At 35.9% G+C, this 21,917-nt stretch overlaps 1 protein-coding gene across 9 annotated transcripts in view; it reads left to right on the top strand.

Moving 5' to 3' along the window:
* Positions 1–8,162: 8,162 nt before the first annotated feature.
* Positions 8,163–21,917, top strand: part of LOC120423345 (suppressor of lurcher protein 1) — an 80,204-nt gene continuing 66,449 nt past the window's right edge. For 5 of the 9 annotated variants that reach the window (XM_039587121.2, XM_039587117.2, XM_039587119.2 and 2 more), the window contains exon 1: positions 8,163–8,353. The gene's annotated coding sequence lies outside the window, so the exon portion shown is untranslated. Of the gene's footprint in view, positions 8,359–8,485; positions 8,721–21,917 lie in introns of those variants that run through there. The other 4 variants (XM_039587116.2, XM_052709191.1, XM_052709190.1 and 1 more) reach the window with 3 other exon arrangements.

Below are 21,917 nucleotides of genomic sequence, written 5' to 3'. Positions count from 1 at the left end.
TAAAATGTTTTATATACTTTTTTTTAGAAAAAACGATAAAAAAATTCTTGTAACTTGAGGACTTAAAAACTAGTCATTATTTGCAAAAGTCGTATGGAGCTTTAACACCTAAACTCCCAAGCTCGAGAAAAAAGGGAGAATTTGTATGGAAATTCCCACTTTTTCTCGAGCTTGGGAGTTTAGGTGTTTATATGCCATTTGAACCGTGTCTGGACCAATGGGATGTGCGACAAAAGGTCGAAGGACATAAGATCGAAAGACATAAGGTCGAGTAGACAAATGGTCAAAAGTGGACAAAAGGTCGATTGGACCAATCGTCGAAAGGACAAATGGTCGAATGTGAAAAAATATCAAAAAAAAAAGTCTAAAAAAGTCGTACTTCTATAATATTTTATATCTTTTTCTCTATGTTTAAAGACAGCCTATCGATGATTGTCGTAATATTTTTTAACGCATTTCCATTATTTTAAACTTAAGCAGTTCTGTAAATGAATGCGTTCTTTTAAATATTTTAAAAACAACTTTTTCTCGATTGTCTTAATATTTTTTGTTAGATTTCCGTTCTTTCAGACATGAGTAGTTCTTTAAACAAATTCAGACTTCTAAAATATTTCTATAGTCTTTCCATTCTTTAAAAAAAACTATCCTTGATGATTATAATATTTTTGGGAGTTTTTCATTCTTTCAAACATGAGCAGTTCTTTGAATAAAATGTTTGACTTCTAAAATATTTCAAACTTCTGACCTTTTGTCTATTCGACCTTTTGACATTCGACTTTATCAAAAAAATTTCTACAATCGTCTTGTAAATTTGATTTTGAATCTTGAAATAATTTTTGAAAACCTATGATTTGAAAAAAAAAATTGTTTTTCAATAATTTATAACTTTGGTACCAAATTTTGCACCATCCCTCACAACATATCAAAATGTTCCAAAAATTTATAACAACGTATTTTTGGGAATACAACTTTTAATATTAAAAGTTAAAAATGGATCGGAAAATTATCTTTTCGTGTACCGTTTTGCTTAAAGGTACTTATTATAATCTACAACTTTGCCGAAGACACCAAATCGAACTGAAAATCCTTTGAGAGATTATACTTGTATGGAACCACTATTGATGTACAATAGAGCAATTAGCTACGAAACAGGTCTTTTTTTTAATTTTGATTTTTGTATTTTTTTAATCCGGCTGATACTTTTAGATTTTTTGCGCATTCTGGAAATTTCTGAAAAGTTGACCCTAAAACATATAAAAAAAGTGATGTTGCAAAACAAGTTTAAGTGACAAAAAGTGAAATTAAAAATCACCAATTTTTTTAACCGTGTATAATTTTTTTTTCAGTGTAGTCCTTATTCATACCTGCAACTTGAACCGAACCGAAGACACCAAATTGGTCAAAATATTCCTTCGAAAGATACAGATTTTTGAATTTTCATATATCATTTTTGTATGAACAGCTGGCTTCTTTGGACATACCGAAGGCACCAAAAAAGTTTCAGCCTGATTTAAAAATACAAAAAATCGAATGACCGAAATCTCAGAGAATTGCTCAATAGCTTTTTAAACTTAAGAATCCATGAAATTTTTGTAATTGAATTAAAAAATATATCTTTCGGAAAAATTGCAAAAAAATCGACGAACTCATTCAATCTGCAGTCATGTAGTAAAATTTTGATTTTTTTAAACTCACTCCACGAAACAGTAGCTCCCAGTTGTGAACGATGCAAAAGCCGCCGGGTAAACTTGGCAAAACCGAAAAGAAAAGCATCGCTGTCATGTTATTACACGACAACAAATCCCACGTGCCAGATTTTGGCGGCCTGGTTGTGGCGGTGGAAGTCCTTTGTACCTTGACGACGAATCTCTTTATTATTGCCACACACTACCAAATGAAGGTACCGTCATGTGGGGCGAATCGGGACAGCTGGTACAGAGTTGTTTTTGCACAATATTTTCATATTTAATTTTTTTTTCGAATATTTTAAGTACCTATTCACACTGTAGTCTCGATTCACCCTAGTTCACGCTGTACCAAAAGCTGTACGAAAAGCTCCGACGAAAAAAAAGGACAAGGGAAGGAAAGTTTCTTCCCCTGTCATTGTATGCACTCAACCAAAGCTCCACGTGACACTTGTGATGGGCAACTTTTGATTGTTCTCTTCGCTGGTTAACTGGTACACGGTTATTTGCTCATGTTGAAATTTCGGTGAAAACTCAAAGATTTCTTAACCTTTCTGTAGTTATTAAAAAAAACAAGTTAAAAAAACTTAAACATTTTTATTTTTAAGCGTGCACGTCCCCCACCGTGACGTTTACCGCCGGCGGAAGCCAAACGTCATTTCCTCTCCCAGCCTACTCTGTTTTTCACGCGACAGCACGGAGAGGGGGCTGGCATGACTGTAAAAACCAAACCAGCGGCACCGAATGGAGCCATCAAAGTGGCAGCCAGATAATAAAAGACAAAAGGGTTACTGAGATCTCCCCCCCCCCCAAGCCCTACCACCCTCTTGCGGAAAGGTGGCTCGGGAGCCCCACTAATTGAAGTGTTTAAGAATGAAGTTTGGTTGAAAAGAGCGGAGGAAAAAAAAAGTAATTTCTTTGTCGTTACACACAGCTTCCGGAGGGGTGGCTCTATTCTTCTGAAAGTTGGGTTGAGCGGAAGTGACATTTTGCTTGCTTGTTTTTTTCTTTCCTTTTTTGAGTGTGAGAACGAGGTACTTTGAAAGAAAATGGGGACTTCCTGTGTACATTGGGTTCAGATTTTTAACACCCTCCGCTCACCAGGTGTTGATGAGGGGCACAATGGAGTCAGCCCCGGAAAGTTGTCAATGAAAAAGTTTGAGGTAAGGAGGCGCAAAAAACGGGTGCGATAACGGAAATAGAGAGGGGAAAACGGGTGACAGGGTTTTCTTTGTGGGAAATGAGTTGGCGGAAAATTGACTGGTTGTGAAGAGGGGCTCAACTGGAAGATATGACAACTTGAAATTGACTTGAATTATGATAATGTTAAAATTTAGTACGTGAAATATCAGTTTAGGTAGCTTCAAGTTGTATTTTCAACTTAAATTTTGTCAGTTTTTTTTTAATTTTTAGTTGAACTTAACTCTTTTGTTGCTATTTCATCAGAATAATTTGGTATTTAACACAATCATTTATCGAATGTTGGAGTTTCTTTTGCTAATCTCTCTGTGATTTTACATTTTGCATCATACCGGTTCTTTCAGAAGTTTAAAAATGTGATCATGATCACATCAATTTTTTTCTAGCAATTTGGAAAGAGGTGGAATTAAATTATAAAGAAAAACAGGGCTGTTGAGTCAAGGTCGGTAGAATCGGGTCTTTTAAAAAAATGTATATCTTAAGAATGAATTTTCGATCGATTTGGTATCTTCAGGCAAACTGAAGAAACACTTTTCTGATAAAATAGGAACACGGAAAAAAATCTCTTATTGTTCATAAGTTTAAGATGGTGAAAAATTTTACATTATTGAAAAAAAAAGATTTTGTAAAATAATCTAACATATTGCCATACATGATTTCAAAATTATTTTCAGATGCAAAGTCAAATAATAAATCGAAAATGTTTTGCCTTCCTCACCTTACTGAGGAAAGGCTATAAAATCACTCGAAAAATGAACTTCTCAATAAGACCTCCTAGACCCACCTTCATGTATACCTATCGACTCAGAATCAAATTCTGAGCAAATGTCTGTGTGTGTGGTGGGATGTTGATCAAAAAATTGTCACTCGATTATCTCGAGACTGGCTAAACCGATTTTGTCCGTTTTGGCCTCATTCGAACCGTCTTAGGGTCCCACAAGTCGCTATTAAAAATTATGGAGTTTATTTGAGTACTTCAAAAGTTATGCTAAAAAAACGATTTGAACAAAAGTTCGGAAGATTGTAAAAAGGGTAGTTTTTGTAAGAAAACCCGTCATGCTATACATTTTCAGAAAGGTATTTAAAAGACCTTTCCAACGCGTCCAAGACATTGAAGATCTGACAACCCTATCAAAAGTTATAAGCACTTAAGTGTTATTTACGCACTTTTTGGAGGCCGGATCTCAGATATTTTGATGAAAACGTTGTCCGGATCTCTCATGCGACCTATCGTTGGATAGGTAATCAAAAGACCTTTCCAACGCGTCCAAAACATTGAAGATCTGACAACCCTATCAAAATTTATAAACACCTAAGTGTTATTTATGCACATTTTGGAGGCCGGATCTCATGATCATCTCATCTTATCTCATGATATTCATGCGACTTATCTTTGGATAGGTAATTAAAAGACCTTTTCAACGAGCACGTATTGGATTGAAGATCTGACTACCCTATCATTAGTTGTAAACACATAAGTGCCCTGCAATATGAACATCTGTAAGGTTAGTGAAATTTCACGATTTCGCAGACAGCGTGAAATCCGCGAATTTTTGCTTTTTCCGTGAAATCCCGTGAAATTTTATGTGTGTGTGAAATTGTAACGATTTTCTCAAAATATTTTATCAAATTCAAATAGGAATAAAAATAATCTTAAGAACTGCTGTTGAATTAGGCCAGGGATTACCCTTGTTCAATTACTAATACAGGTTTAGTGAATTTTGACGATTTTGCAGACGGTGTGAATTTCTTTAAATTTATCAATTTTCTCCAATATTTTTTTTTTCAAATAACATCATAAGAAAATTTTTTATCATATAGAATGTTAGTAATTTTTATTAGTTTTCAATTAAAGAGCTTGATTTGAACCATTTGAAGAATTGTTTTAGACATTTTAGAAACTAATTAAATTTTGTAATATTTTCATTCGCTGGAGTTTAAATTTTACTACTATTTTATTTGAATGGTATAAATTCAATAGAATTTTAAAGAATCAAAGTTTGTTTCATTCAAAATAAAATGAACAGTATTTCACCTTTTAAAAACATTTCAAACTTTTTTCAGAGTCCTGTTTAATTTTAACAATATTTGATGATTCCCGTGAATGTTAAAAAATACCACTTTTTTTTATTTTTGTTATCATTGTGAATACAAATTTCGATTCCGTCACAAATTATATTATTTTTGCCTATTGATTTTAAATTTAAAATTCAAACTATTTTACTCATTTTGGCTGGAAAGGATTGTTAAATCTTGCTTTGATATGAAATTCAATAAAATGTTAACTGATAAAACATTAGCTTTATTAGTCGAATATTAAAAAAGCAGTTCAATAAATGAGAATACGCATTTTGTTTCAAAATATAAATAGAGCCTATCCATAAACCAGATGGAAACTTTTTTGAAAATTAGGATTTTTTTTTGTGTCACGTTCAAATTTAGTGAAGTTTTTTTTTGTTTATTGATGATAATATATAATAATATATAATGAAGCATAAAAAGTAGTTTCTGTGTTTTAAACATAAGATTTTCAGAGTTATCATAACATTTTTTACGTTCCGCGAAATTTGCGTGAAATTTGGTGTTTTTAAATTGAGGTCCCCGTGAAATTTGCTATTTTCGAGCGTGAAAAATCACTAAGCCTAAACATCTGAATACCCAATCTAGTGGTTTGAATAATGAGTCAAATTGATAAAACTCTGAAAAACACCACCATTTTGTGTATATTTTGGATAGCACCCTTTAAATGTGAGGAAGGCACCAACCGCCTAAGGGTGGATTAATTAACGTTTTTTTTATAGAGAGCAATATTTTCAAGTAAAAATTTATCCCACCTCCCTCCAAATTGGTTTAAAACATCAGAAGGCAATTTTTTTAAACTTGAAAATTTTAGTGGCAACGAAAACTAAACCAACTGGAAGCAATTTGAAACGTATTTTCCTGCGTTGATATTACCATATTTAGCATGTTTGGGCTCGTTCAACAATATTTTTTTTTTGAAAAAAAAGTTAAGTTAGTTTTGTGTTTCACGAATAATTGTTGCAACCGTGGCTTGTTATTTAATTCCTTTTTTATAAATATATTTTTTATAATTTCAATATTTTTAAAGATTTGGTACAAAGAACACATTTCATGGTCAAAAAAATGTCCTTGGCAAAATTGGTAAACAAAATTCCCATACTTCTAATTATATTAAGACAAAAAATAAATAACAACAAATTTGTATTATGGACACTTAGAAAAATTTGAACAAAGTGTTGATTTCCTTGGGGGGTATATCAATAATTTAAAAAATCAACTTTCCAATTTTTCACCTTTATAAAACAAAGTTTATAAAGTCCATTTTTCATAACCAAAATAATATCCTTCATGAAATTGGTAAAAGATAAAGTAAAATTCAACAAATAAAAATTTGCTTTTGACTGCTGTTTTTTTTAGTTAAAATACCACATGAATAATGCGATAAATGATTGAATAATTTTCCATGTGCCATAACTTGGTTTGTTATTGTCTTACTCTCTCTTTAGATAACAAATTTTAGACTTAGTGTTGGGTATGTAATTATTTTGTCTTCCCATTAGAAATGATCATGATTTTCTGATAACAAAATTAGATATTTTGACAGGACTTGTTGTTGAAATGACCTCCGTTTTACTACTCCCACCTGCCCGGGTAGGTAACATTGGACAAAAAAAACTCATTTTTCACAAAATCCAAACTTTGAAAGCCTGTAGCTGAGTAACCTGTAGTAAAAAGAAGAAAATTTCAGGATTTTTATTGAGCTAAACAATTTTTCTAATGGGTGCTGTTTTCAAATTGTACATTATTGTACATTTTTCGATGAATGCATTTTATCGAAAAAATTATAAAATCATTTTCAATCGAACATTTTAATTTGCATCTAAAAAAAGATATTTCGAAATTTGGATGATTTTTTCGAAAAAACATGGAGGAAATCGGTAGGAAATTTAGACTCATGCGCAAATTATGCCTTTTCAAAGTCATACAGACAATTGGGTCCTAAAATGAAGCTTAGATTGCCGATATTATTGTGTACAGCGATAAAGCTTATTTTTCTGAGTACAATGACCCTTTGTACGACCACAAAAAGTTTAAAATGGATTTTTAAATCAATTTTGAAAAAAATAACCTCGCAGTCCTTCTTGACAGAAAAGTTCCTACTTGAAAGCTCGTTCCAAGAGGACCATAGTTGATCCATCGAAAAAATGTTGTCTTGTCAATATATTTTTTTGCATTAAAATGAAAAAAAGTGATCAGAAATGGTTTTTAATCGTGTTTTTTACCGTTGTACATAATAATTGACATAGGGCTTTAGTACCCAATTAAAAAAATAAAAAAAACGTACAAAAGACTTTTTTTTCCAGAAAAGTCATAATCATAACCTACAACTTTACAAGAAGAATTTAGAATATTAACATGCCCATTATGACCAGCATGCAAACTTGAAACTCATCAACCAAAAGCCTAAATTCCACATCGTTCGCCAGGTTCCATCCATCCTAGCATGCCATGGTTAAGGGTGGTTTCACATTTCCATCCCAGACAAGGATTTACCGGAGGAAATTCTTTCCACCGGGTAGCCAGCACCGGTGCCGTGAAAAATTCCTACTAATCTCAGGAGAACATCATCCAATCCACCCACGCAAAGGACATAATGACTGGGGTGATTTGGGGTCACTTGATACCTTTTCGGGGGTGTTCTTTTGTCAACAAGGTGCAACAGGTGGGAAGGTCAGACATTAAATTTGGATGAATGGCAGGAAATCTCCATCCTACCTTGATATCTCCTAAGTTACTACGACTAAATACTTTGAAAGGATTCACCTCGAAACAAAACGACGAAACACCGCACGCAACAGTGGTCCGGTACACCAAGATTGCAACAAAACAAAATAATAACAACATCAGCAACATCGTTGATGGGAAAACACACGTCGGAATTCAGCGCACAAAAGCGCTCAAATATCCCTCCGTGCATGTTAAATTCACGTCGGCATTCTTCCTCTTTCCCGTTCGTCCTTGGTCCAAGCAGTCCTTGCTTTTGTCTTAGAACTTCCGTCGACTCCTTCCATCCACTGCCTGCCATATGATTTTGCCGAAGCCTGCTTCGTGACTCACGAATCGTGCGAACCGGCTCTCTCGCACTCCCATCGTAAACTGACAGCATCCTGAAGGCTGTCAGTTGGCGTCGTCCTTTCAACCAGACACATGAAAGCAGCCTGCTTGGATGCTGAAGGCTCCAGTCTTCACCGGACGGCTCAACGCGAAGCAGGGAGCAGAAAGCAGAAGTGAAGGCAGTGTTGCCAGCTTGGATCGTGTTTTGGGAGCGCGCGCGAGCGGGAGTTTCGAAACTTTTACACGTGGAATTTCGTTGCTAGCGGGAAACAATGTTGCACATTTTCGATTTACATTGCACCGGCTGACCCGTGAACAGTGCGTCGTTCGAGGTTAGGTTAGTTTTGTCGAAGGCAATCCGGGTCGTTCCGGACGATGAATTCGGCAAACGGTCGATTGTGGTTAGAGTTTTGGATTCTCGGACCTGGTCAACAATAGTTACTGTCGTCATGGTTTACGTGAAGCTTGCAGGTGGATTGCTGATAGGACACCGGAAATCGTCTTTTGTTGAATTGTTGGTTGGAAAGGGCGGGAAATTACGACTAATTGAATCGGGATTTCCCACCAGAATCGAAGCTGAATCAACACAGAGAGAAAAGGAGTGAGAAAGTGAATGAAACTGCTGTAGTGGATGAAACGTTGCTGGATTAGAAGAGCATTATCGGATCATGGCATGCTATGCTGGTCAGCTTGTTCGAAGTATGAGGGGATACTCTTCCCACGGCACGCTAGGATAAGTACGGTGAAGATGATGGGTAAGGGCTTCGATGATGGACGACGACCCTGGTAACAATTATCGGAATCGCACTTTTGTGCTAATTTGAGCTGGCTGATTGGTAGGGTTTGATTGCAGTCATACTGGGGAGCTAATCTGATCTGGAATGTTGATGGTGGTTCTTTTAATTAAAAGGGGATTCCAGTTTGGTTAGAATTTGATACAGAACACAGATAAACATTCTTAATCATTTCATTAAATCTTCAATGACACATCAATTATTATTTCGAAACGTATTTTTTTTATTCATGTGGGTGGCATATACTTTAATAGTCATTTGCAGCAAACTAAAGCCTTCCTAGGCAATATTATTTTTTTCAACGATTTTACTCCAAACGATTTTTCTGATAATTTTATTGATCGATTTGGTGTACAAATTATGAAATTAAACGTATGTGTGTATCGTTGAAAAATAAGCTAATTCAAACCCAGATCAATTCAAATATTTGCATTTTCCATTCCTCTCTTCAATATTGATTTGCTAAATCAATGGCACAAAAAAAAAAACATTTGTTTCATTAAACTTTAAAATGTCTAAAGAATTCAACGTGCAATTAAATCAAAACAAAATTAACAACAATTTAATTAACATTAGTTAATTTATAAAAAGAAATGGTTGCAAAATAACTGTAATACCCACTTTTTAGCTTATATTTAAGCTTTTAGCGCCGTGCCCTTTTCCCCCTGGAACCACCTTTCGGTATAACTTCACACTGAGTGTGTGTGTGTGTTTTTTTTTGTGTGTGTGTGAGCTACTGGAAAAAATACCGAAAAAAATAACTGAAAAGTCATTCTACGTATATAGATTTTATAGAAACAAATCAAAAATAAACCTTTCTAGGGAACTGACAGCTTTTCAATTAAACTCGTTTTATTATTGATGAAAGTTTATTTACTATCTAGGTCACACAGTAGAAAATTGTGTAAATTTTTAAGATGTAAGATTTGACGGTGTGATATGTTTCTAAAATGATGTCATATTACGGAAAAAGTGACATTCTAGCAGAAATGTTCCATTGTTCTAGCAGGATTCTACCAGAACCAGATCTGCTGGAAAATTTCGTGACTGAACTACACTGGAAAAAAAAATCTTGTTTATTAGGAGCAATGTAAATAGGCTTAAAAATATTTTCGAGAATAAAAAATCAGTTCTCAAAAAGATATGGCTAAAAACCAAAAAAAATAAAGCCAACGCTCTTGTTTCTTCAACATTTTTATTTTTAATCCCGGTGTATCTACTCAAGGATTGGACTAAGGACAATGGTCAATGAGGAGACTTCTCTCTGAAATATTTTTGCGCTTGTCAAGAAAACTGTTTTAATACGCTATTTTGAGACTTTTTCAAACATCTTACGCCATTTACACAAAAAAATGTGAACGAAAAAAACGTCGCCTCACTTTTAAATTTGAATTTGAAATTAAAACCGTAACTTAATCCATCTTTAGGTGGTTGGTGCCTTCCGCTTATTTATAGAGTAATTCCCGTACCTCCGCTCCTCGCCCCCTTAAAAATGTCCACATGGTTTATGGGTGGACCTTAACGTGATCGCAGCACCTAAGAGGTCCTAATAAAAATAAGTTATGAATAAGAAAAATTAACTACCTACAGACTTTATGTCAAGAATATACAGACACCGCCTTTGAAGAAAATGGCAACTCTCTACCATATGGTTTTTTCGTGGCTATCAGACCCGGCCATTTGAGATTATGATGAAAATCACCCTTTTTTTTATTCGTAACTTATTTTTATTAGGTCCTTTTAGGTGCTGTGACCAGGTTGGGACCGAGGATCGTTAAATAACTAATATATAACAAAAAAAAAATCAACAACTCCTTAAACTTTATACTTGGAGATCATGTAACTGACGAGGGTTACTTGGTCCAAGCGGGTCTTGCAGGTCTTGAACCTGCCGATGTACTCGGAGAAAATGCCCCACAGCTCAGCCGAACTGTAGAGCACCTTCCCGGTTTCCTCCTTCGTGGCTCCACCGTCTCGGGAGCCACTGCTTCCTTGGCTTTTTCCTGCGGCGCGAGGGCGATCCTTCGATTTTCCGTCCGGAACTGCGCCCGGCAGCGGAGGGAGCTCCGCCGGCGTGAACGCCGGAACTGCTGGACTCTGCTTCGCCGCCTTCCTTGCCGGCGGTTTCGGTTTCGACGCCTGCTGTCGCCTCTAGATGAAGTCCGCACGCTTGGGGCAACTGCGGTCCGTGGCTTCGTGAGCTCCAGAGCAGTTGGCACACCGCTTCGACTCTGCTTCTTGGACTTTGCACTCGTCCGTCTTGTGGGGACCCCCACAGTTGTTGCACCTCCCCTGGAGGTGACAGTTCCTGGTTCCATGACCCAGCTGCAAGCAGTTCCTGCACTGGGTCACGTACGGCTGCTTGTTCCGGTAGGTCTCCCACCGGATGATAGTGCTTGCCACAACATTCATTGCAGAGAGCTTCTTCAGATTGGTGTATCCCTTGGGGAAGACCACAATGTACGGAGTTTCGGCCACGGTGGACTTTTCCTTCCGCTTGATGACATGCACCTCCAGCGCGTCCAGCTTGAGATCCCTCTTCAGCAGGTACTTGACCTCATCCGGTTGCAGTTGATCAGGTAAACCACGAACAACCACCCGGTGAAATCGTTCGCTTCTTCGGCCGTGGGTGTAAAATTCCACTTTCTTTCTCTGGAGAAGCTCCTGCAACTTGTCAAAATCTTTGACAGAGAAGCAGGTCACCTTGGTTCCAAATCGGGTCAGTTTGTAAATAGGATCGAAACCAAATTTACAACTTTCCACTATCGCCACGAGCTTGTACAAATCCGTGGTGTTCTTCACCACAAAAGGCGGTTGCTTTTGTTTACCTGCCGACTGGCCGAGTGGTGGAACCGCCGGGACGTCTCCTCCTCCTGCTGGGCTGGCATTGTTGTTGTTTTTGTTTTCCGCTAGCGGGCTGAACTTGTTGTTGCTGAGCAGATTCTGCTCCACTTTTTCTTCTCCGACGATAGCTCCGGTGACCTCAAGGGACTTCTTCCGCTTCCGATTTCCGGGGATGAGTTGAAAATCATCCGTCTCGGAGGTCTCTTCTTTCTCCATCCGTCAAAAAACTCAAGGCAAGCAACGTTGCCTTTAGCGCGCACGTCACAACACGCCTACTCTTTCGAAGCTATCGTAGCCAAGTGAAAATCACCCTTTTAAACGACTTAATGAAACTCTACAATTATCAATACCAAGCTTTAGAACCTTAAAAGTGAACCAAGTGGACCACATCCGGACAAAATTCGTTCAGCCAATTCCGATAAAATCAATGATGTAAAAGTGAATTCAATGGAATTGCGATTGAAAAGGGTTTTTTTTTTATTTGAAAAAGTGAACCGTTGTCGAATTAAAGCCACTTTTTGTTTGATTGTGGGAAAATTGTCAAATGATCAGTAATTAAAAAAACGTTACTTAATCCACCAGAAGGTGGTTGCTGCCTTCCTCCTGAAAGCTTTGGCTAACGCTTACTTAGTAAAGACTCTATACATCTGAGTACTGCCATCTATGATAAATTTTTATTATTCATTTGAAAGCACTGCAGTGTTTGTGTGCGTGCACGGCGTGCACTGAGCGGAAAGTTCCGACAGCTATCCGCCGGAGCTTTCAAATTATGTAAATAATGACCCTTTTTAGTATCAACCAAAACAGTTTTTCTAACATAACTTTTGAAGTACTGCACCAAACCGTATGAAATTAAAAAAAGACTTAAAGGACCTGAAGGCGAATCTAAAAACATAGATCCGGACAAAATCGGTCGAGCCAGTTCCGAGAAAAGTGAGTGAGAAAAAAAATTCTACGTCCATCCACACGCACAGACATTTGCTCAGAATTTGATTCTGAGCCGATATGTATACGTAAAGGTATATCTAGAAGGCTTATTTAAAAAGTTCAATTTTTGAGTGATTTTATAGCCTTGCCTCAGTGAGGTGAGGAAGGCAAAAAGAATATCAAAAAGGCTAAATTTCTTTTAAATTTATCTAAGAAAGACATTTTCATTCCCTTTCTCAAAAAAGGTAGTCAGATTTTCGGAGTCGAAAAAATACTGATTTAACGTGAAATTTTTCGATCTCTTCTATTTTTATTAAATATTTCAAAATTGAATTTAATTTCAAAGGTGCGTTCTATCGTATAATATATTTTTTGGACCTTTTGATTTTTTTAAATATTGATTTAATTTTATGAAAAATATTGAAACAGATTTTTGCTATGAAAATTAGACCATTAGTTTCTGAGGTATTGGCATTTGAAAATGTGAGTGCTGTTTGAGTGACCCTTTAAAAATAAATATTGTTTCTTCTATATTTGAGAGGCTGTATCTGAGGAACCAAAAGACTAGAGGTGGGTAAAAAAAAGTCGGTTCACTGAAAAGAGCGAAAGAATCGTGGCTCACAAAAAAAGAATCGCGGTTCTTTTTCAAACTTTAGTCTTGTGAAAGAACCGGCTCAAGATGGCATGATTTTTGTAGTAACTATAATTTATTGAATTTAAAAAAATATTATTAATTTGTTTTTGAGAATTGAAAATGTAATTTCAAATATTTCAATGCTTATAAAAATTTATCCCAAAAGTAAATGATTTTTTAAACATCATGAAAAAAACTTTTCACTTTACAACTGATTGTACATTAAAGTATTCCGGAATACAAATTTGAGCATTGAAATGCATAATTTGTAAAATATTATCAAAAATCTACTGAATAGTTTAGAGATTTTGGAAAAAATAAATCCTTTTGTTCGATTAAACTTTAGCGTTTAAAGATTTTATCGATTAAATCAGGATGTAGAAAAGAGTTCACAGAATGTTTTCTCAAAATAAAATATCAGCATTAGGGGTTACATACATGTAGAAATCACAAAATATCATTTTACATAAAATTTATTTAATCCCACATAAATATGATTTTCAATCACTCCTGAAAGTTTCATGAAGATATTTTATGATTAAAGTAAACTACAGACGATTTAAGCTAAATATTTTGGCATGCGCAAAGGAAACTGTCAAACCTTCTGAGCGTTTTTCTCTAAACACCGAGTTGATTTACGGGTGCCACGATATCTCGAAATGAAATGGACCAAATTGGCTGAAATTTTAGATTAAAAAATCTCAAGACATATCCCGTGTGCATAACGAAGCCCGATTTTTAAATTCTGCTTTTTACAACATTACAAAAATTTAAAACTGACGATTTTTTATATGAAAAACGAAAAAAATATTTTTATCTTTTTTTTAAATAAACTTTTCGAAAATCGGCTCGGCCTTGCACACGGAACCGGTTTGACGAGCCTTCACCAAAATTTTTAGCCGATTTGGTCAAAGCAGTGTTGAGATATCGTGGCACCCGTTTTTTCATACTGTCAACTCCAAATAGGTACATCTCGGCAATGATACAACCAAATGTCTTCAAATTGGTTTTGTAAATAGATGAAAATGTTTACATTAATGCCCCGAAAAAAGAATTTAAAAAAAGTTGGAGTGTGTGCTGCAACCTTTGACATTTTTGCCGATTTACATGTATGTAACCCCTTAAATACTTCCACTTTGCCGAAAACGCCAAAACAAGCAGAACCTCCGTTCTAAAGGTACATTTTTTTTGAATATTTTAACACCATTCTTGCCAGCTGTCGATTTTTTATGAAGGCAACCAATGATACTAACCAGCTTGTTTGTGGAAATCCCAAAGAGCAATATTCTCAAGAATGAACATTTCTTTTGATTTTTTTTGTGACGAGACTTTGCGTGTGTTTTTTTTTTCTATTACCAAACAAGGTTTAAAATATTATAAATCTTGTATCTTGTGGCCAGATTTCCTGATCGATTTGTTGTCTTCGGAAACAACAAAAAGGGCCACGAAAAATAGCCTTTTTTGACAAATAAATTTAATGGATATGTTTAAGATGACAAAATACACATTTTTTTTTAGCTATAGCACCAGTTGGTCAGAATTCATTTTGCAGTGGTGCCAATTTTCAGAAGATTAAAACATGGTCTAATATTCCCTAAAAGTCTTCTCGTGGTTTGTGGATGTGGATATTTTGTTACACATTTGTTTTGAAACAATAATTCTTGAAAATCTTGAGGAGGTGCTGATTCATATTCTGCCGCTCTAATCGAGTCCGTCCCATATGTAAAAACAGCAAGCCGAGAAAAACGCATATCAAATTTGTCCCGTCCATTAGGCTACGTGTTAGAATTTTACGAAAAAGTGGATTTCCTTCGGTTTTCTAGAACAAAATATTAAAATTTATTGGGTTTTCTGATAGTTTACATGATTTCGAACCAAACTGCCCAAAATTGACGAAATTACATATGGGACGGACTAGCTTCGAGCGGCAGTATTGGTGATGATTGATTTTTTTTGTGGACGCTCCTCTTATTATTAGGCGATTGGAGCCTAGTTTCACTTTCCAAATATTTTCAGCATCCCGTTTTGTTAAGCTCAGAAATGATTTCTTGACAAGTTTTAACAAATATAAACCATATCTTAAAGCCCCTAATAAGTTTTCTTGGAAATACAAAAACCAAACATCAAAGCGTCGTGTCGTCATTTCCGACTGATTAAACGCCAATAAAGCTCCTTTCCCTTCAATAAATATCACAAATCAGTTCCATCTCTCTCACTTTCTTCGCTATGCGTAGGCGCCATCTGTTTCCAGTCTAGCCTTAGGAGCATCCTTTGACTCTCGAAAACCTTCAAGCAGAAGCCCATCAAAGTGACCGTAGAGGCGTTTGGTGTTCTCCACTTCCGCATCCTTCCCAAAGCCCAGCGCCATCAGACCATGTGAACCAGTTCTGCTTACCCTCCCCAATCAAAAGACCATCAAGATAAATTTAATTATTATCACATTACACTACAGGGACTCATAAATTATGCATTCACAAACACGCACACACACACAAACACGCACACACACACACACACAAAGTCATCTCCCGGGGGTCTCTTTCAATTCGGAGCCCATGTTGGTTGAAATATGTCCTGTTGTTCCCCTCCCCATCCCCCCCTTGGGAGGGGGTGGCGCCATTTCAATGCCACGTGGCGAAGGTTGGGGAGGAGGTCCAACAGACAACGACGATAACATGGAAAAGCCGCCCAAGGTCCCGAGGCTCGAGCTGCTCAACGGCGACATTGGCGCGTTTTACATTTTTTACTGTTTTTTTTTTGGAAGCCAGCTTTGAAGTGAAAAGTTTTTCCGCCAGTTTACCTTCCCTCCCTTACAGGCAGCCTCTTCGTCTGAATTGATAATGCCGAAAGCTGTCGGGAGATTTGATTTGCATATAAACCCTAGCATCGATTGACATTACTTGGCGCAAACTTTTAGCAGTGAAAATGAAAGAAAACTGCTTTTAAATTTTAGATTGTTTGATATTTGATTATTTCATGGTCTTTGAATCAAATTTTGATTTTTAAAGGGGTTTTTTAATGTCACTCCTTAGAGGGGTGCAAAAATCTCTAAAACTTTTCCAAAGCAAGTATATTGCTATCTATCTCCTGTCAAAAGATATGGTTTGTTTGACAAATTTTCCTAAATATATATTATATTTGGGTTATTCTCTACCAACTCACACGAAATCGGGAAAAGTTGCCCCGACCCCTCTTCGATTTGCGTGAAACTTTGTCCTAGGGGGTAACTTTTGTCCCTGATCACGAATCCGAGGTCCATTTTTTTTGGTATCTCGTGACGGAGGGGCGGTACGACCCCTTTCATTTTAGAACATGTGAAAAAAGAGGTGTTTTTCAATAATTTGCAGCCTGAAACGGTGATGAGATAGACATTTGGTGTCAAAGGGATTTTTATGTAAAATTTGACGCCCGATTTAATGGCGTACTCAGAATTCCGAAAAAAACGTATTTTTCATCGAAAAAAACATTAAAAAAGTTTTAAAAAATCTCCCATTTTCCGTTGCTCGACTGTAAATTTTTTTGGAACATGTCATTTTAAGGGTAATTTAATGTACTTTTCGAATCTACATTGACCCAGAAGGGTAATGTTTTGCTTTAGAACACAATTTTTCATTTTAAAATTTCGTGTTTTTTTTTTTCTAACTTTGCAGGGTAATTTTTTATAGTGTAATAGTATTCTACAAAGGTGTAGAACAGACAATTACAAAAAAATTGATATATAAACATAAGGGGTTTGCTTGTAAACATCAAGAGTTATCGCGATTTTACGTAATTTTTTTTTTTTAAGTTGGTCGTCGTTGATCATGGCCGTTCATGGTTACCCTCGACAGACACGGACGACGAAACAAAGAGAAACGCAAAAAGTAACTTTTTCAAAACTTTTTTTCGTTAAATCACGTTAACTCGTGATGTTGATAAGCAAACCCATTATGTTTATATATCAAAAAACATTTATTGTCAAACTTTGTAGAACATTGTTACACTCTAAAAAATAACCCTGCAAAGTTAGAAAAACACGAAATTTTAAAATAATTTTTTTTTCTAAATGAAAAAAATACCCTTCTGGGTCAATGTAGATTCAAAAACTAACTTAATCCACCTATGTGGTTGGAGCCTTCCTCACTCATAACCAACAGTAAATTTACATTTATTTAAGTGAGATCCGGCTTCAAAAAAGTAAATAAATGTCACTTAAGTGACCATATATCGAGACAGGGTTGCCAGATCTGCGATGTTTTGGACTCGTTGGAAAGGTCTTTTGATAACCTAACTAACGATGGGTCGGATGGTGAATCCCGACATAGTTTACATACATTTAAGTGAGATCCGGCTTCAAAAAAGTACATAAATATCACTTAAGTGGATAAATCTTGAGAAATGGTTGCCAGATCTTCAATGTTTTGGACTCGTTGAAAAGGTCTTTTGATAACCTAACTAACGATGGGTCGGATGGTGGATCCCGACATAGTTTACATACATTTAAGTGAGATCCGGCTTCAAAAAAGTACAAAAATATAACTTAAGTGGATAAATCTCGAGACAGGGTTGCCAGATCGTCAATTTTTTGGATTCGTTGGAAATGTCTTTTGATAACCTAACCAACGATGGGTCGGATAGTGGATCCGAACATAGTTTACATACATTTAAGTGAGATCCGGCTTCCAAAAAGTACATCAATATCACTTAAGTAACCATATCTCGAGACAGGGTTGCCAGATCTTCAATGTTTTAGACTCGTTGGAAAGGTCTTCTGATAACCTAACCAACGATGGGTCAGATGGTGGATCCGGACATAGTTTACGTACATTTAAATGAGATCCGAATTTATGTGAAAACACATTTTTATACATTACTTTTGAACTACTCATCGAAACTTCAATCTGTATAAAACTCGATCTATGGGACCCTAAACCAAGTCGAATGCAACAAGTTCGGATCAAATCGATTCAGCCAGTGCCGAGAAACATGAGCTAGTTTGTTGGTCACATACATACATACACACACACATACACACACACATACACACAGTCATTTGTTCAGTTTTCGATTCTGAGTCGATATGTATACATGAAGGTGGGTCTACGACGTTTTTATACAAAGTTCATTTTTAGAGCAGGATTATAGCCTTACCTCAGTGAGGAAGGCAAAAGTACATTAAATTTTCCTTAAAATGACATGTTCCGAACAAAAATACAGTCGAGTAACGGAAAATGGGAGAAATTTTAAAACTTTTTTAGTGTTTTTTCGATGAAAAAAATCGTTTTTTCAGAATTCTGAGTACGCCATTAAATCGGGCGTCTAATTTTACATAAAAGTCCCTTTGACACCAAATTTCTATCTCATCACTGTTTCAGGCTGAAAAATAATTGAAAAACACCTCTTTTTTCGCATGTTCAAAAATGAAAGGGGTCGTACCGCCTCTTTGTCAAATCGGGACACAAAGTTTGGGTTCAAAAACGTTAAAATCTTAAAAAGGCTGTAACATAGGCAAAATTCAATTTAATTTCAAAATTCAAAATGCAGCTGAAAGGGATTTAAAAAAGCAACAAAATGCAGGGAGAAGTATCCCAATTGGTTGAATCCAAAGGGAGTTACTGGCATTTTAGTGAAAAAACAGCACAATTTTCAAACTCAAATAAAAAAGTGTTCCCCCGAGCAAAAACTTACAGCCAAACAAATTATTAAAAGTAAAAGTGTCTAATTAATATGTTAAACTTCCTTACCCAAAGCGTTTTCAGTCTCAGATGGTAGTCCCACATGTCCCCTACAAGCTGCAGGTCGAACCGGGTTGATATCAGGATGGAACACTTTTTTATTTGAGTTTTAAAATTATTATATTTTTTCACTAAAATGTCAATAACTCTATTAGATTTAACCAATAAGGATGCTTCTCCCTGCATTTTGTTGCATTTTTTAAGCCCTTTCAGATGCATTTTGAATTTTGAAATTAAATTAAATTTTGCCCAAGTTATAGCATTTTTAAGATTTTTTACACAGCAAAAAATCCGATGGTAAAATCGCATGCAAAAGCATGCACATCACCTTCGTCAAAATAAACACTTAATATTACACACTGCATGTACAATGTTTGCAAACACAAAAAAAAAGTTGCAACCGACGGGATTCAAACCCAGCACCAACAGTAAGGACTGGCGCCTTAGCCCACTCGGCCATCAGACCGATGAATAATGGAAAGGATAAACACATATATGCTCTTGACATTTCGGTCAAGTTGGTTTCCCATACTGATGGGCTACATATTTCAGAGTGTAAAATCACATAAAATTGCATAAAATAATGCAATATTTATTTTACACCCAGGCCTTTTACACGCAGCTGGATTACTACTTTTTTAGCTGTGTACGTTTTTGAACCTTCAAACTTTGTGTCCCGATTTGCCCCACTTCCCGCTGACCTAGAGTGCTGATATTTTAGCCAGATGCTAGTTTAATATGTAAACAAACAACCCCCGAAAATTTTAGGCAGATTGGTGAGGTCCAAACGACGTCCCATACAAAGGGGTATGCCCTGTTCGTGGACTCGCTCTTAAATATTCATATAAACATTGTTCACGATTCCTTTGCTTCACTAGTAAACATCATATTCACAAATTATACAAAGCGCAGCAAATTGGAAAGTAATGAAAAACCAATTTAATATTGTCCATCAACCGAAAATTCCGCAAAAATATGCATTATTTGTTCAGAGCGAACGGCACTCCAATCAGCACGGTATTTTATTTTGTTTACACTGTTTCGATGTTCGATTTTTTATTTCTTGCAGTTCCATTCTCCACGAGGCTGAATTTTCTGCACGTGCGAACAATTTTGTAACCGGTTTGTTTTTTCACTTTGCTTGTCCTCTCTCTCTCTCTCTTTGTCCATTGATCGTTTTCCATTTTTCATTGATTGTGTCTTTTAAGTTTTGCATTTTTTTTTCAAAGCAGGTGACAAATTACACTGTTTCATCGAAAGTCACACATCGTTGCGGATGGGTTTTTTATCAATCAATTACACATTTACACATTTTTCGCTGTCGAATTCAACTGTTTTTGTGTGGTACACCATGCTTCCCCACAATAACTGATTAACCAAGCGTCTCCATGAAACAATCCAAAGAAATTTTTCACCACTTTTGGCTCCCAAATTGCCCGAATCAATATAAGTGAAACCCATCAGGAAAATAACCAAAATCACTTCCAACCAACAAAATAAAAACCAATCCTGCTTCTCACAAGTCATCACTTAATCCCAAATCCCTTCCCCCGTTTCGAAAATGGGTTCAACAACTTTGTCTGACTGGGCGCGTTGAAAGCTTAGCTGCCAGCTTCCGATGGTTTCCGACTTTGGTTCTTGTTCTGACATTAACAATGCTAATTTTTGCCCCCTTGGAGCGGAGTAAAGAAAATCGCCCGGCTTCCGGTATCTGGGGGTTCAACCCCTTGAGAGGGAGCTTGAGCACACGTGTGTGTGTGTGGCGTTGCCAGGAGTTCAAACAATGCAACCAATCTAAGGAAGCCATGACGAGGCATGGAAGTGTTTGGATTTTTACTGAAAAGTGGGGTTATTTTGAATTTTGGTTGGGCTTGGAGCAAAAATTATGTCGATTTTTGAATCAAGTTTCCTATTTTTTAGAAAATGATAATGTCCAATTGATTGTCAGTGAGTAGGGGGTCCAATTTTCCCGGGTTTTGAATTTCCCGGGAAACGGGAAAAATATTTTTCAAATCCCGGGAATTCCCGGGATCCCGGGAAATTTTTTGAATAGTCATAAAATTTATGTTTTCATTTTATTTGTTAAGTTTTAAAGCATAAAATCATATATTTAGCTCAATTCTATTAATTGGTGATTATCTACACTTCAATCTAGACAAGGATAGCAGTTTTTAGATAGATTGAAAGATTTGTTTGTTCTTTGTTGTGCTTTGAATGTATCACAATTTCAAATTAAATATGTCCTTTATAATTTTTTTTATGTGACATGACTAAAAAAAACTTAACAAAAAAACGACAACATATAAAATGATACCAGTCAACGTAAAATTTTAAATAAGTTTAAAAATTTACAGAAATTTTTCAAGTTATCTTTAAGTCACTATCGCCAACTTAGGAAAACGGGACTACTAACAGTCTTAATAGGTACAGAAGATTTTAGAGCAATACATTTGGAATTCGGTGTTCTTATTATTATGTTCTGTTTCAGTTTTAACCAAAATCAATAAAAAAATATCAAAACATTTTGAAAAAAAAATGGCTTTAACATTTGATATGATAAATTTATCTTTATCAGCTACATATGCCGTTGTTTGATGCAAAATAAATAAACATGATATTATTTTTCTAAATTTCAAATCACGAATATACGATTTGTTTCAAAAAATTATAAAATTAATCAGAAAACTTTGAAAGTGCTAGGCATTTTGCGGATCTGTGAACTAATATTTTAACAATTTTCCCTTATGAGCCAAATGAATGCTGATATATGTTGAAATTTTTTTTAATGTTGTAAATCTCTTATCGATTACTATGTATTCAACTGTTGATCTATTTCCACATCAAAATCAGAATTTCCAGACCAAAATTTGATTTTCTTTTCAATTTCGGGAATTTCCGGGACAAAATATAAAAATTCCCGGGATTCGGGAATTCCCAGTTTCGGAAAATCCCGGGATTTTTGTCCCGGGAATTCCCGGGATGG

This window comes from Culex pipiens, chromosome 1 (assembly GCF_016801865.2).
Source record: "Culex pipiens pallens isolate TS chromosome 1, TS_CPP_V2, whole genome shotgun sequence".
Classification (NCBI taxonomy): Eukaryota; Metazoa; Arthropoda; class Insecta; order Diptera; family Culicidae; genus Culex; species Culex pipiens.
Note: the sequence above shows the minus strand (reverse complement) of the source record. Positions and strands in the feature narration are given on the sequence as shown.